Raw genomic sequence first — 16,827 nt, 5'->3', positions numbered from 1 at the left:
GAGGGTGATAAGGATGGAGGGCTGACTTTTGACAGACAGAGTATGTGGAGGAAGAATGATGGAGGAAGCTTCATGGTACACATTGCCAACCATCCGTGCAGTGAGCCTAACTCTTCTATCAGTTGTTATATTTCTTATGATAGATTTAACGAGAAAAAAATACTTATCTCCTGTAATCCCCTACCCCGTTTCCTAATTCTACCATATTTCCTTGCTTCCAAACTGCATTTCATTTTCTATATGTAACGAGTATTCCTGGTTGGGATATCCTGGATTTAAAGTACAGCTGAAACCTGTTGCTTTCTATGGAATGGGACAAGTTGATGAGGACAAGGGGTTGCGCTCCCTCTTGAGCTCTATCTCTGTATCCTCCCGCTCCTTTGTTCTATCTGTCTCTTGTCTGGGGATGTACAGGTGTCAGTTTCCACACTGAACTTCTGATCTCAGTGGCGGTCTCCAGTATTTTAAACAAGGTTACAACACTTACTTGATCTTTATTCTCTAGAAACGGAAGTGACAAACAAGAAAGGTACACAAAGATGACCCCTTCCATCACACGGAACTCATTCTTATCTTTCTCTTGCTGATGATTCACAGAGTCACGTCATTCCCGTAGTGTTGCCATTAATGAATATTTTTTCCAACCATCGAATATTGCTGGTGAGAGAAAAATTTAATGACATTTTAATTTCAATTGTCTTCATCCTCATTTATTATCAGTAGTGCTCGGAATCTCAAAGATTAGTGAAAGTTACCTATGGGCCCAGGGGTCCATGCATTCCTCAGGAACTCATTTGGGTCCCCCTCTTCCTCAGTGTAGAAGCGATGCAGGTGTTCATTTGTAAGCTAAGATCAGGTAATCGAGGAAACTCCAGCATGCCTAAGGGAACGGCTCAGTTGTACGTTGGTGTTGAATAGCCGGATAGCTATTCAAAGGGCCGAATCTGTTGATTCCCAGCCCACTCCTGTTTTCAGACTTCTACTGTACCACTCCAAGTTCCGACCTCCCCTTTACAGTCCCATTTAGAATAGTGTTATTTGTCCACTTTTCATTAGTATTATACCTGTCCCTTCAAATGATTTTGTACAGTTGGCCTGTCCATAAAATCTTCCCAGATTCTTAATACGATACATGTGCCAATGTAGGTTTTACTGGAAACAGACACTGGGACAGAGTTGAAAGTGCCAAAAAGTTGCTTGTGCAGTGACACCTGTGAAAATAAAAGGAAGGGAGGAGAACCAGGCAGAGGGGGTTGTCAGACCACGATATAGACCCTATAAAGTCTGTGCCGGCCCACAGGGTAGGTAAAAGCAAAGACCGCCTCTTCCTTACAGGAATCCTGCTAACACGTCCTGCTAAGTCCCACCAGATGGAATCAGCTAGGTCCTGGTACTATTATTTTGCTCAGCCATTGGTTGAGACCATCCTGTGAAGAGCATGACTGGCTCAGATGCTGAGGTGGGCTCTGAAGGAGCTCATTCCTGGATGACGTCACCTTGCAGTCCTTTCTCGAGGGCTGTTCTAAGTGGCACCTCCCCATATCTGCCCAAACACTCAATGTTTCATATCGATTTTATAAGAACACAAGGACTTGTTCTTTTTAATTTTTAAAGGTTGAACTTATGCTTCTGGAAATATGGTCAATGAAATGTTTTTCAAAAGCCCTCCCACTACCATTCTCTCAGAAATGTATAAAATACAATAAACCTGTTAGCTGAGTTCAGGAGAAAGTAACAAGCTAATGCCAAGTGTCCTGAGTGGAGGTAAGACTGCAGAAGATACACTTGACCTTTCTCACAGATCCCTTCAGGCCATCGCAGCAGAGTTCACTCCCGAGCCAGTACATTCATGCCAGGGACCAGTCCCAGGAAATGATGCTGGACCTCTCCTTCCAACAGACCTGAGTTCAGTGTAGTTTCCTGATGTTTATAAGCACCTAAGTCTTTCAGAAAATGTCCTTAGACATTTTCCACCCTGGGAATTGTGTCAGAGACCCATGGGAGCTAGAGCGCGAGGCGGTGCATCGGCGTTTGTATGGACCTCCTATTGGGACTTAATTTCTAGTTGAAAGAAAATTCTGAGTCATGGTACTCAAGGTTGAATGAACACTTTGTTTTTAAGTACAGTCTTGTTAAATGGGAGTATTTATATATTTTTTTTGGTAAGAGTTAGAGTTCTTAATTATTTGAAAAGCTACTGGATTTCCTTACCTTGAATGTCTGTCCAGCTAAGGTGATCTTTTTTTGTCCTTTCTCCAAATATCACAAACAGTTCAATCCCACAGGATAGGGATTTTGATATCGAATAAAATTGTTCAGATATGCCACTGATTCTCAATTGGGTATGTACAGATGAGAAAGAATAACCTGGGGAAATTTATTCTAATTACATATCTCTCCCATTCTTCCCCTCTCCTGGTCCCCTGTCTGTCCCCTCCAAATGAAAACCACTAATCTACACAATACTTACCCCTTTCTTCTAACCCATAATTCCAGTGCGTTGGGGGCTCTCGTACTCAGTTTGAAAGCTTTTTCAATGGACACATTCTCATATGCTTCAACTTGGGGCAGATTTCAGGAATGGTGGCTGCAGGCATTTGAGTTAACCTTTAGGGTCATCTGGCAGCCACCACTTATTCACTGCATGCTCAAGAGGTGTGCTAAATTGTATCTGCAGGAAGTTCTAGAGTCGAGACTTACTATTCCATGGAGGGCACTTGCCTTTTAGATGTGCCGTGAGGCTGACTATACTGGCTTAATTGTCAAGTTTATTAGCTCAGAATATACTGTAGACAGGGCGATTGCTAACTGGAGAACTTCCCTTGAACTTCAGCCTGCTGGCTGAAGCTTGATACTTGCCAGTGAACCTTCCTGATGCTGATCGATTTCTTTCTTGGAATATAAGCATTGCTGTCCTCTAAATTTCCCAACATTATACTGGGGGCCCCTGTTGGGAGACTCAGTACCTACCTAAGCTTGGACCATTGTCATCACATTTCTCTAAGCTATAGCTGTCACCGTACAGTACCTTTATCTTCCATACCAAATTGTCCTCCAGAATCTATAGAAGGGCCTGTCATCCATGTACCTGTTTTGCCTCATTAATCCAGCATATTTTTGGGTCTTGGTTCCATCCAGCCTGCGTCATCCTGGGGTGACCAGGTCACACCTAGCCCCATGCTTAGCTAGAACGAAAGTGCCCATAAACATAGAAGGATTGTGTGAGTTGAAACTATAGTTCCACTGTGTCAGTTCAGATGCACTTATGACTGGGTTATATTCACTTGCTCACACATCTGTCTTTCATAGTAGACAGCGAACTCCATGAAGACCACTTAGGGCCTGTTTGCCTATGGAGATCAGTTTGAAAGAGAAAATAGAAGGAAAAAAAAACCCCTCAGAGGCTGTTATATAAATGGATCACAAAAAGATTCCAAACAATAACACTGGGTTATGAAGAACATGAAACCGAATGGCTGGATAACTGCCTATCGACAGATGCTTTAAGACGATTTAGTCCTGCCTCAATTCACATTAAAATAGAAACAGAACATGTGAAAGCGGTAGAGCATCGCATTGGGTAAAATAATCCCTGGGTGAGGAAGTTCACAACATGACCTAGATTGCAAGATTTTCCTTCCCAAGGACCGTGTCACCCTTCATCGTGTGACATGCTAGGTGTAAAAAGGACGATGGGGACCTCACTATGGGGTGTGTGTGTGTGTGTGTGTGTGTGTGTGTGTGTGTGTGTGTGTTTATGCTTATGTATTTAATGATATATGTAGGCTCAGGCCTGCCTATACTGTGTACACTTAAGAGATTATTACCAATATATGTCTTTATGCACCATAACACAAAATAATCTAATAATCATATCCCTCTCATTTTTGTTTTTGCTTCCTGAAGAGGCACCCAGGGTGTGTCTGCCTACAAAGATCAGTTTGAAGTAGAAACGGGGACAAAGATAAAGAAAATCAGAGGCTGTTAGATGAACAGATTACAGGAATGTTCTGAATGATAATACTGAGTTATGAAGAACTCGAAACTAAGCGGCATGTGAGAAAAAAAAAACAACAAAAACTGTCATTTCTGTTCTGATTTCGTTGGCTGCTGTTTAAGTCCGCCATCACTAATCCCTCAGATAACTTCGGCACTTGATGGTTTGCAAAATAGTTTTACCCGTCATCTGTTATGAGGTAAGAATTAGGGATTAAAAAAAAAAAAAAACTGTCTCCGTTTTACAGAAAACCAAACTGAGCAGCCAAGAGTGGCAGACTTTTGCCCAAAGTTTCACATAGAGTCTGTGACAAAGCCAAGAGCCTGCTCCAGCCCTAAGCCCTCACCCAGGGCTCTCTGTTGTCACATGGCTGTCTCCACAGGGAGGCTGTTTCTGTGTTCCCTCTCTGCATTACTTCGTTCGTTTTCCTTTCCTTACCTTCCAACTCCTCCATTCACCCTTCAGTCTTTCTTTCATCTTCTTTTCCACTTGATTTGGAAAAATGCAAAGTGGAAAATAGATGTGTGAGCTGGTGGAGGAGAACCATTTAAATCTCCCATCTTTAACCCTGGATGGAGAAGAATAAGAGTTATGTGAGTAACATATCGGCGCTTGTGGGTATAGAGGATGGGGAATGCAAGAGGTGACGTTCAGGCTGAGATCAGTAAGGCGGGGATCAGGACAAGACTAGAACCTCAGTCTTGGCCACGGTTCCCCATATGAAGTTTCATAATAGAACACGAGCTCTACCAATCTCTCTTTTGAAAAAGAACATTTATCGAGGTATAATTGACATGCAAAAGCTGTATATCTTTAATGTATCCAACTTAGTGAGTTTAGAGATGTTTATACCTGTGAAACCATCACCATAGTCTATACCCGAAACATACCCGTACCCTCCAACTGTTTCCTCCTGCCGTCTTATTATTATTATTTTATTATTTTGAGTGTGTGTGATGAGAACACAGCATAAGATCTACTCTCTTAGTAAATTTTTAAGTATACAACACAGTATCGTTAACTATAGGTGTTGTGTTGGACAGTAGACCTCTAGGTCTTATTCATCTCATATACTGGAAACTCCGTAGCCTTTAACTCGTATTTCCTGTTCCCCCTCCCCGTAGCCCCTGGCAACCACCATCCAACTTCCGCTTCCATGAGTTCGACTGTTTTAGATTCCTCATATAAGTGCTATCATGTAGCATTGGTCCTTCTGTGCCTGACTTGTTTCACTTAGCACGGTGCCCTCCGAGTCCATCCATGGTGTCACAAATGGCAGTACCGCATTTTCCTTATCTCTTCATCCATCAAAGACCATTTAAGTTGCTTCCGTGGCCTGGCTATCGCGAACAATGCTGCACTGAACATGAGAGTGCAGATATCGCTTCCAGATCCTGGTTATAATTCTTTCGAGTCTATACGGAGAAGTGAGATTGCTGGGTCATTTGTCTACCAATCTCTTGAATGGTTTACAAAGCACACAGATGCCTGCTCTCAATCAGTAGCACAAACCATCACACTAATGACTGTTTTCTAGTGAACCTTAAGTCATCTGATCAAAAGTTCAAGAAAAATAAATGATTCTGTAAATTCCTTTGCAACTCGTGGCCATCTGCATGTTCGCAGAGAACGTCCCCTGAAAGCCAGCACGACTTCACGCTGTGCAGACAAACCCGGTGCCAGCAAACCTTCAGTAGCTCTTGTCATGGAAACTCAGGTCCGGGAAAATGATGAATGAAAAACGATTGAGATTTCCAGACTGGACAACGTGGGCATTTTGGCTCTCTGAAATGCCACTGCCCACTCAATGACAAATAAATAGAAAACAGAGACCAAGAAAAGGAAAAAAAGAAAGATACTACCAAAGGGATTGATATTGTTAATGTGATTCAAGTTTAGATTAGGTTTTCAGTTTCCTCGTAGCCACGACACAAATGAAGAATGGTCCGAACCACCCTTCCTGTCCCCAACGATGTGACTAGTGTCATACAGATGATTTTCATTTCTTTGAAATGTTTCAAACTATCAAAAACCTTTCTTTATCCACCTGTGGTTACTGTATCTACCTCTGATTCAACCACTAATCTCCTATTAACTTTTTTTTTTGATAACAGAAATGTTTTTGTCTCAGGAAAAATAGATAACTGAGATTTTGTTGGACCGATACTTTAAAAAATACATCGATATGGCTAATTTAATTCATCCACCGCTGCGATTCATTAGCTTGGAAATTACTTATCGAAGCAGTAAAATAATGTTGTTTTCGTATCAATGATTTACTCGTGTAAATATGGAAAAGTAACACGCGTGTTGCTTGCAGAGTGATTCTACCTCAAGGGACTAATGGTTGTACTTCTTGTTAATCTGACAATATTGCTCCGTGTTGTAGACTCCTTAGTAGCTATGCTAATTGTTATCTCTGTATACCCTTTGCTATGCAAGGCTAACACTCCAGAGACTTTTTCTATCTTTCTTGTTTTCTCTGCGATTTGAATAAGGTGACAACCGGTGGGTGGTGTGTTTTGGCTATGGTATCAAGTCATGAACAGCTTGGCATGATAAACAGAATTAAAGAGAATTATCCTGATTTTCCACTAATTTACATTTTTTCCATAGAGAGAACACTTTACTAAATCAACTGTGTAGAAGTAGTAACTCATATTAGCATAAATATTAAATATAAATAAGACATAATTTAGAGCAAGATTTAGGGAACTGCAAACACCTGGATACAATTAGGCATCTTACTCATCCTTTTACAAATTTTAATTTTTTTACTTGTTTTGCATTGAGCTTTAAGGAGAAAAACATTTAACTCTTTCTCTTACCTATCTGCAGTGTGTGAAAGGGCTGTGACCTTGTATTCAGCATCCTAAGTGTTGGAGCAAAAGTTATAGCATTTTTTTTCTGGAGTGGGAGATGATTCTGTGAAAAATAAGTGGACCATTAAGATCATTTTGTTTGATTCTGTGACTATATCGTAACCTATTATTAATTCCCCGAGTTTCCCTCTTTACAGAGATCTTCTTCCTCATAAGCCACTTTGCAAAAATTAGGAGAGGAATATTGTAGTCATGTTGGAGTGCCCCATAGCTCATGGCTCAGATTCTGAGATTCTCTCACTACACTTTAATCCTATATGATTTCACCTAGTGCCTTGAATTGAAATATCGCCTCTGTGTATGCATACTATTTATAACTGTATTCCGCCTGCCAACCTGATTTTTCCACTTGATTATCTTGTAGGCATCTCAAACTTAATATATCCAAAACTGAACTCTTGCTCACCACCTCAGTCCTTCCTAGTCTTTTATATTTTAATAAACGATGCTACCATTAACCCAGTGATTTAAACCTCAAACCTAGGAATCATCCTTGATGCCTGCCATTTCGTTATCCTCCATAAAAACTATGTCGGCATGTCTTAATAATTCTGTCTCTAAAGTTAATCTTTAGTTCATCTCCTTCTCTTCATATCCAATAGTGCTGCCCTAGTCCCAGCCATGGGACTAATCATGTGTTTGGACCATGACAATAGCTTCCGGCCTAAGTGCCCTGCCTCTTGCCTCGCTTCCTTAAATTCCATTCTCCACAGGCAGCCAGAATTACCCTTTAAAAATAGAAACCAGTCCATTTTTATCCCCTTTTGAAACCCTTTAAAAGCTTTCCATAGCATTTGAAGAAAATTCAAATTTCTCCCCAGGCCCTATAAGGCCCTGCTGGATCTAGTCCCTGCGTGACTAGCCAGCCATCTCCTTCGTGGAACTACATCTCAGCTGGGTCTCCTTTGTCACTACACAAAGCTCATTCCTTTCTTAGTATTACATCACAAGATCGAGATCGTTATTCTCTCTGCCTGAAACTCCTTCCCAGATTTCTTTCTTTGAGTGTTTGGCGCCTTGTTAAGCCTCAGATCTTGGCTCAAATATCCTTTCCCAGAGTAGTCTTCTCTACGGGCTCTAAAATAGCCTCACACTCTCCTTCGCTCTCTATCACATCCCCTAGTTTTATTTCTTTCATATCATTCATCAAAATTTTATTTACTTGCTTCTGGTACGTCTACCCCTTAGTAGAATGTAAGCTCCTGGAGGACGGAGACATTGTCCACGTGGACACCTCTGTACTCCAGAATCTTAAGCTCTACCCGGAACTTGAGCATACTTAATATTCATCAAACTCCAAATGAAAGAATACAAAATATCCATCACCAGTAGTGTGAATACACGATTCTTTATTTTTTATTTAATCAATATGGAGAGCATTGCGGCCTTTCAAAAGAGTGAAATCGTCTTCGTTCCTGTAAGCATTTCTTTGGGATGTATATAATTAAAGTATGCTGAAACCCCTAACCACTATGCTGTACGTTTGAAAATAATATAAAATAATATTGCGTGTCAACTGTAATTGTAAATAAAAAAGGAAAAGTTAAAAAAAGAAACTAAAAGAAATATTAGTAACTCCTCGTTACATCTGAGGAAACCAGGGCCTGGAAAGTTTTTAAAAAACTATGCTGAATAAGACCTTTCCTATGGTGTCTGTGGCTAAAGGCTTAACTCTGTCAGTGACAGCCTCTGAGTAACCCTATGATGGAAATATGGCCACATTGCTCTAACCACAGGACTAAGAAACCACCTGCACATCTCAGTAGAAAGGGGGATCCAGAGGAGGGACGGGGTAGTTGTCAGAGGGCGACCCTTTTCTCACTGCCAATTCTACTGGGAGAAGCCTAGCTGGCACTCGCTGACGGCTGACGGCTGACGGCTGACGACTCTGAGGTTAAAATTTGCATCTGATCCAATTCGCCTGCAGGGGAGTTTTTCAAGCTGCAAGTGACCTAAATGCTATGAGATCTACCTGAGATGTCATTAGGAGACAAGGACAAAGCCGAAGCAGTGATGGGGTAGACGTTGGGGTGGTGGCTTTCATTTTTACAACTCACTACCTTCTAACTTGTCAATAAGGAGATTGTAGTTACAACGCTCATGTATTCTTCGCACTAAAATGATAAAGCATGACTTTACCTGGTTCCTTTAAAAAAATTTTTCCATTTCCAGTTCCAAGATGCAAACCTTTTCAGAATATATACAGCTTGGGTCAGAATGGGGCCTGAGTACATGTCCTTTCCTACCCCGAGTCCTTAACATACTGGAAAGATATTTTAAAAAATAAATTCAAAACAACTGCAAAATCAAGGATTATACAAGTGAAGGCAAAGAATACAAATTCATTTCAAATATCTACGGGACTTTTAAAATTTGACCATGGATTAGGGGACCAAAAAATTTTAACGCCTGTACTAGTCAGAACTGGCTTGACTGTTGTAGTAACAGATAAACCTTGATGTCTCAGTGGCTAGACCAGGTTAAAGTTTACATCTTGCACAGTCTGATGTAGATTGAGTACCGTTCATCTGTCTTGTTCCACCTGGGATGCATGACTCCTTATGTCACCAAGGTAGGGGAAGAGCGACTTAGCTCCAAAGCTACACGTTACTTTTCGCAATAAAAACAATAACGACAATAGTAGACTTGAATCATAAAACCAAAGGTTGTTTTTCTAAAGGTTGAATAATTGTTAATGTGTGATTTAAAAAAGCAAGAAAAACACAGACGATAGTAGAAATGATCGATGAGGCATAACCACATACCCGAAGAACCTTTGTTAACTAATATAGTCAACCTCTGCCAGGAATTTTGTAATATTTTTCAGGAAGAGATAAAAAAAAAAAAAAAACCTAAGTGGGAACAATTCCTGAATTCTTGATAGAATTTCTGAATAATTCCTGTATAAGAATAACTAATAACTATAGAATAAGTTGAAAGCATAGCCAAAAGTTTATCCCTAAAAACAATAATAGGACCAAATAACTTTATAAATGAATTTTATCCAATCTTCAAGGAACAGATAATTTCTATCTTATATAAAAAGTTCTGGATAGAGAAACATGGAATGCTATCCAACTCATTTTACAATGCTGTCAGAATAATGATATTAAAACCGATTGAGGATAACACAAAAAATGAAATTATAGGCTAATTTTATGTATAATAATGGCATAAACTTATTGAGCATATACTACTGTGCCAGACACAGTTCAAAGCCTTTTAGGCACTGTCCTGCCTCCCAAAATGACAGAGAAATTCTACTTCTAGCAGTGGTTGATTAGGTTGTTCCATACCAGCCATCCCACTGAAAACAGCTAGAGCAGCTGGACAAAATCCTTTAAAACACGTTCAAACAATCAGGGAGCTAACAGAGGAGGGAAGATCTGCATGGCTAAGATCCCAGAGGGAATGCAAGCTCAGGGAGGGGAGTCTGGCATTTGGTATGGCTTGATCCTTCTAAGAAATTGCTGATTTTGAAAAACTGTGGATGAGAAGCTAAGCAGTTAAGCTGAAATTTTGTCAGACTCGTGGGCGTCAAGAAATTAAGAGATTAATGGATAGGTTTAAGAACCGATTAAATATAGCTGAAGAGAAAATTCATGAAAAGAAAAATAATTCTGAAGAAAAAATTTCAGAATGAAGCACAAAGGGATAAAATGATAGAAAATACAGAAATGGCAGTAAGAAAGTATGGCATAGTGTGAAAAAGATCTAACATTTGTGGAATTAGAATCCCAGAAGGAGAGGAGAGAGAAACAATGTTCGGAGAAATAACAGTTGATAATTTTCTAAAACTGATGAAACACATTGACTCTAATATTCAGGAAGTCCTATACAACTCAAGCGGAATTTCTCCTAAACATCATAGTCAAACTGCTGAAAACCAAAGACAAAGTGAAAAATTTTAAAACAGTCAGAAAGAAAAAAAAAAAAACACACCCTCTTCAAATGAGAAACTATACAATTGATATGACTTCTCGGAGGGACGGTAGAAGCCAGAAGCTTAAAAGAAATGATGTGAAATAACTGGCAATCTTCAACTCTTTATTCATGAAGTTATCTTTTTCCAAACAAAAGCAAAACAAATATTTTCAAACAAAAAATAATTGAGAGACTTCATGGCTAGGAGGCTCGCACTAAAGGAAATACCTTGAAAAGGTGTTCTTCAGGAAGCAGGAACATTATCCCAAGTGGAAGCTAGCAATTGCAAGAAATAATATAGACCAGTGGAAAATGTAGTTATTATTATATGGAAAAATCTAAATGAATGTTGATTTTGTTAAAAACAACGTTACATGAATATTATATATTATAAATAAACAAGTGGCTGGGAGAGAGTAAATTAAAGTTGTTAAAAACAACGTTACATGAATATTATATATTATAAATAAAACAAGTGGCTGGAGAGAGTAAATTAAAGTGTTTTGAGGTCCTTGCATGGCCCTGAGCTAATTTATATTATGCTCTGAAAATTCAACCGTATATGTCGTGATTCCCAAGCTAACCACTAAAAGAATAAGCAGATAAAAAATCAGTAAGTATATAGAAGTAAATATAGTTAACACACTTTAGTAAATTGACATTTATAGAATGCTGCATTTAATAATGGCAGAATGTTCTTTTTTCAAGTGCACATGGAATATTTCCCAGATAATGGGCCATAAAGCAAGTTTCAAAAGACTACTGAAATCATGCAGAGGAAATTGTCTGACTATAGTAGAATTAAGAAGTTAGAAATCAATAACAAAAAGATAACTAGAAAATCCTCATATGTTTAAAAATTAAGCAACATATTTCTAAATAGCCAGTGGGTCAAAAATGGAATCACAGTGGAAGCTAGCAAATACTTACAACTGAAAGATAACAAAAATGAAAAAATATATATATAATGGAAAGGAAGAGACAAACTGTCATATGTGTTTCTAAATATAAAATCCAAGGAAATCAACCTGAAAACTATTGGAAATAATAAGCACTCAGGGAGATGGCCGCTGACCACATAAACATCAATAACTTTTTTATTCACTAGTAAAAGCTAAGAAGAAATGTCATGATAAAAATATTCCGTACCACAATAACAAGAAATACTATGAATACCTAGAAATGTCAGACTTTACTGCTAGATCGAAAGACATAAGTAAATGGAGTGCAGGGTTAAAAAAATCTGCATTTGGCTGCAGGAATCTGGAGCCTGGACTGTTCAAGTTGAAATCCTGGCTCTGCCACTTCTTCGCAGTGTGACCTTGGCAAATTACTTAATCTCTGTATGCCTCGGTTTCCTTTACCTGTAAAATGGGGATAATCAAATCATGATAGTCTCTACCTGTGCCATGACTAACCTATATAAGGCTGTGACCTGTATGTACCCTGCTCTCTTGAGCTGCAGATCCTACTCTTCCTGCTGGTTTTCCATAGCACTTACTACCCGCTAACACGCTATATCATCTGCTTATTATATTTAAGTGTTTATTGCCTGTCTGCTTCTGTTAAAATACATGCTCCTTGAGGGCTAGAATCTCTGTTATGTTCTCCCAATTTTTTAAAAAAGTCTATATATTTTTGCAAATGTATTCTAGTTACTTAGAAGATTACTTGGCAAGTGGCAGGGCCCATAGAATTGTACTTGGCGCATCATAAGCACTATTATTATAGTAAAGATGTCAATTGTCTAGAAATTATAAATGTAATTCAATCTCCATCGATATCGTAGTGAGTTATTTTATAGAACTTGAGAAGCTGATTCTAAAATTCGTTAGAAAGAGGAAGTAACAATAGCCAAGAAAAATTTTACAAAGTACGTGGGGGAGGGATTTGTCTTACTATTAATTAGCAGAATGAGCTATTGGCACAGGAATAGGCAAATATCCGTTAGAAATTATAAATGTAATTCAATCTCCATCGATATCGTAGTGAGTTATTTTATAGAACTTGAGAAGCTGATTCTAAAATTCGTTAGAAAGAGGAAGTAACAATAGCCAAGAAAAATTTTACAAAGTACGTGGGGGAGGGATTTGTCTTACTATTAATTAGCAGAATGAGCTATTGGCACAGGAATAGGCAAATATCCGTGAGATAGTCTCTCTCTCTCTCTCTCTCTCTCTCTCTCTCTCTCTCTCTCTCTCACTTGCACTCTCTCTCTCTCTCTCTCTCTCTCTCTCTCAGATGGAATTTCATGTAAGTGGGGGAAGAATAAACTGTTCCATACATAGCGTGGGGATAATTGGCTGTTGGTTATCCATCTATAAGATCACTCCCACACACTGCAAGCTTTAAATCAATTCCCAATGGTTTAAAAACTTCTCTTTTTGATCATCTACCACCATGCTTTTTAAATCAGTATTTTCTCTGTACTCCTTGCAATGATTTGAAGGTAGTTATGTATGAATTCTATTGATATATTAAGTCGGGGCCCCTCAAAACAGCCCTGGTTTCGACTCTTGCCCCTGCTGTAATTTCTTTGTGTCCTGAGCAAATCACTTCTCCTATAAAGTGATCAGTTTCATTGGTTACAAAGCGATAAGGTTTTATTAGATTAATTGATTAATATCCAGACTTAGGTTCAACTATAAGCTCTCAAGTCCCTGTAACTGTTTGGTGATTTTTATTAATCTTCATAATTACTTTTTCTCCCCGTTTTATATTCGAGGAATGGTTTGTCCAGGGTCCCACAGGCAACAGCTGCTTATTCCAGTTCGAGTAAGTTTTGGCTGTTAACAAAGAGGCCAGCTGTATGGAGATAGAAGTTGATTATTTCCCCCCAGTAACATCGGCACGGTGCTGGGCTGACCAGGGTCCGCGTGACAGCTCTCCGCCATGAGAGGTCCTGGCTTCTCATCTTCATGCTTTGTCATTCCGAGAGCCGTCTTCCAGCCTCACTGCTGCCTCAGAGGCTCCAGCCATGATGTGATGCGGGGCAGATGGTGAGAGTTCCCTGTCTCCAAACCAAGTCAGTTCACTCTGGACAGCTTTCCCAGAATCGCTATCTAGAATTTCCATCACATCGGCCACTGCCATCTGCAAGGGAGGTTGGAAATGCAATTCATTGAGCTGAGTGTATTGTAGCCTCAAGTCAGTTATTAGGGAAGAAGGGGAGAATCGAAATCATCTCAATGACTAGTCTTTCTGCTGCAGTGGTAAAAGCTCACAACCAGGTCTCCTGACCCAATGCGATTCTCTCATCATCGAATCTATAGGCCTGAGTGTCAGATTTAAAATGACAACTTGGAGAGAGGAACAGGGTCAGTTTCATGGAGGAAATAGCATTTGGGTTGTACCTGCATTGATGGTTAGGAGACGGCCAGTTGGAGCCAGGTTTTAGGATATGCAGTGCGGAGGTGGGAACGGGGCGGTCACAGACTGGGAGGTGAGGTGGTAGGTGACAGACAGGGCTCAGGTTGACGGGGGCCCAGAATAGGTTGTGGGAGGCTGGCAGGCGGGTTTGTAAAGCATGCTTTCTCACAGCCCCTGCCTTAGAGATGTTATATGCCTGGGAGACCCTCAGCTCCCTCCACCCGTCAACACACATACACAAATTCTGGAACAAGCGAGAGGGTGGAGGAGATAGTACTTTATGTAGAGTTGGCTCGGCTCAAAAAGTCAGCTCCCGCTTGTCTGTCCAGGGTTTTTAGCGTCTCTCCTTTGGGTTCACATAGTGGTTTCTCAGCTTTGCTGTACACTGGAAGCACCTGGAATCATCTTTAGCAAATACTGCTCCCGAGATTCTGATTTGCTTGGCGTGGGTGTTACGTAGGCGCCGGCATGTGGCAAAGCTCCCTAGGTGATTGGAGCATTTAGCCAAATCTGACTCTGGTTAAGGCATCGAAGACTAAATGCTAACGAACAGTGAGTTCTATTTGACGCCATTACACTGTTATTACATATAACGTTATATATAATAGTATTTTTTAGGGGAGGGTGGGTGGGCTGGGAGGCCAGGTCACAGCTGCCTTGCCTGCAGAAGTGCTTAAGGCAGAGATCTTCACACAGCAAGGAGGTCGCCTCTTTCCTGCTAGAGCTGCCTGATTTGGCAATGTCTGACTCAGAGGTGATGCGTCCGCCATTAGCACTTTCACAAGATGCTTTAGCACACATCTGAGACCTTCTGGGTTGAAACAGCCAACCCGAGGAATTGCAAAGATGAATCTCCTGGGATTTAAAAAGTGCTTGTATAAAACAATAAAAAATATAACATTAGTCGTAATGAAATCTCTTCTCTCCACGCCCCATCCCCCGCCCCTCACTCCTTTGCAACTAGCTTTCTGTTTTTTCCAACCGAGAGGCTGGAGAGCTGGAGAAGCACAACCATCTGTGTAAGTTAACTCGATACTAGTAAAGTTTGCAACAGCCAGTGTGAATTTCCCCGGGTTCGAAGTTGTAGCGGATAAGGACACAGTCACAATGGCTTGAGAAGGTACTGCTGGCCACTGGTGGAGGAGCTGTGTGGGCAAGGGATTTGCAGAGGCCACCTGTCAAGCTGTTTACAGACAGGAGGTGAGACTGACAGTTAGTGGCCTGCCGGCCCCCTCCTCCTCCGTGTTTAGACGAAATTGCCACTGCTGGCAATAGAGATTGACAGTTTGAAGAGCCGGAAGTGCTTTGTCTGTTGATTGAATTTATTTATAAGCCACAATTTTGAACACGATTAGAGGCAGCTTATCAAAAGGACATGACATGATGCATAAACTATTTTGTTTAATTTAGCAAGAGTTGAAGTAAATACCATTTGTTATTTCGGGATCTCCTCATCAAATTCTCTCCAGAACAATAATTCTGGAGCTTACCCAGAGTGGGATGAACTAGTCCAATTATTAAACTATTGCGCAAGAAGGCTGAGCAAGCGAAATTTGCTGCTATAGCGGCCCCTTTCTTTCTGAAGTGTTTTCCTCTTTGACAGAACAGGATAAGAAAGGGTGGGATAAGATGCAGGGAAAGGAGGAAGGCCAATTATTTGTCTGTAGGTGGGGGCTTTCATTACCCCGATGAGGGCCAGGTTTGCTGAAGAAAGAGCTGTCTCTATGGAGGTTTCTGTCTAAAGGTTAACAGGCCAGCGACGACAAAAGCTTTATTGAAGACACTTTCATCAAAAGATGAATAAAGTCAGAGAAAGCGAGAAAAAAGGAGGCAGTTGAAGAAGGACACAAATAACTTTCAAGACAGGATTCTGGATGACTTAAAATAAGACCCAAGATAAGTAAATAGCAATGTAATAAAGATTTCATATTGACCTAATTCTAACCACACACCAGACACTGTTCTAAATATTTTTACATGTATTAACCATTTATTCTCACAATTATCTTGGGAGGTAGGTACTAATATGATCATTTTCATTTTGTAGTTGAAGAAACTCTAGGCAAAGAGAGGTTAAGTAAATTGCTCGAGGTCAAATGCTAGTGAGTGGTGGAACCAGAATTTGATTCTAGGAAGGCTGGGGCCAGATCCCGTCTTTTTAACCGGGGGTATTCAAAGTGCGGTTCCTGGACCAGTAGCATCAGCAGCACCTGGGAACTCCAGACATGCAAATCGAAGCCTTCCCCCAGACCTGCTGCTTAGCCACGCTGGGCTGCAGGCCAAGAATTTGATCTAACTGATCTAATTTCTCTCTCTTTTTTTTTTTTTTTTGCTTGGGATCTTTTTTTTGTTGTTGCGAAATCCAAAGCAGAATTTGCTTCTTGTAAAAAATTCGAACACTGTGAATAATACAGAAAAGAAATGTCTATCCTGCTCCCTCCCCTAATCCCACTTGTCAGAAGTTATGTATTACTTGACTATAGCCGCTGCAGAAAAGTCACCACAAACTTAGTGGCTTAAGATGGCGTACGTTTATTATCTTACAGTTCTAGAAGTCACGTCGGCTACAGTCTCACTGGGCTCGAGTGAAGTTGTGGGCAGGCTGCGTTTGTCTCAGCAGACTCTAAGGGAGAATCTGCTTGTGAGCTCATTCGG

The sequence above is a fragment of the Pteropus alecto genome, unplaced genomic scaffold, assembly GCF_000325575.1.
Source record: "Pteropus alecto unplaced genomic scaffold, ASM32557v1 scaffold141, whole genome shotgun sequence".
Lineage (NCBI taxonomy): Eukaryota > Metazoa > Chordata > Mammalia > Chiroptera > Pteropodidae > Pteropus > Pteropus alecto.
Note: the sequence above shows the minus strand (reverse complement) of the source record.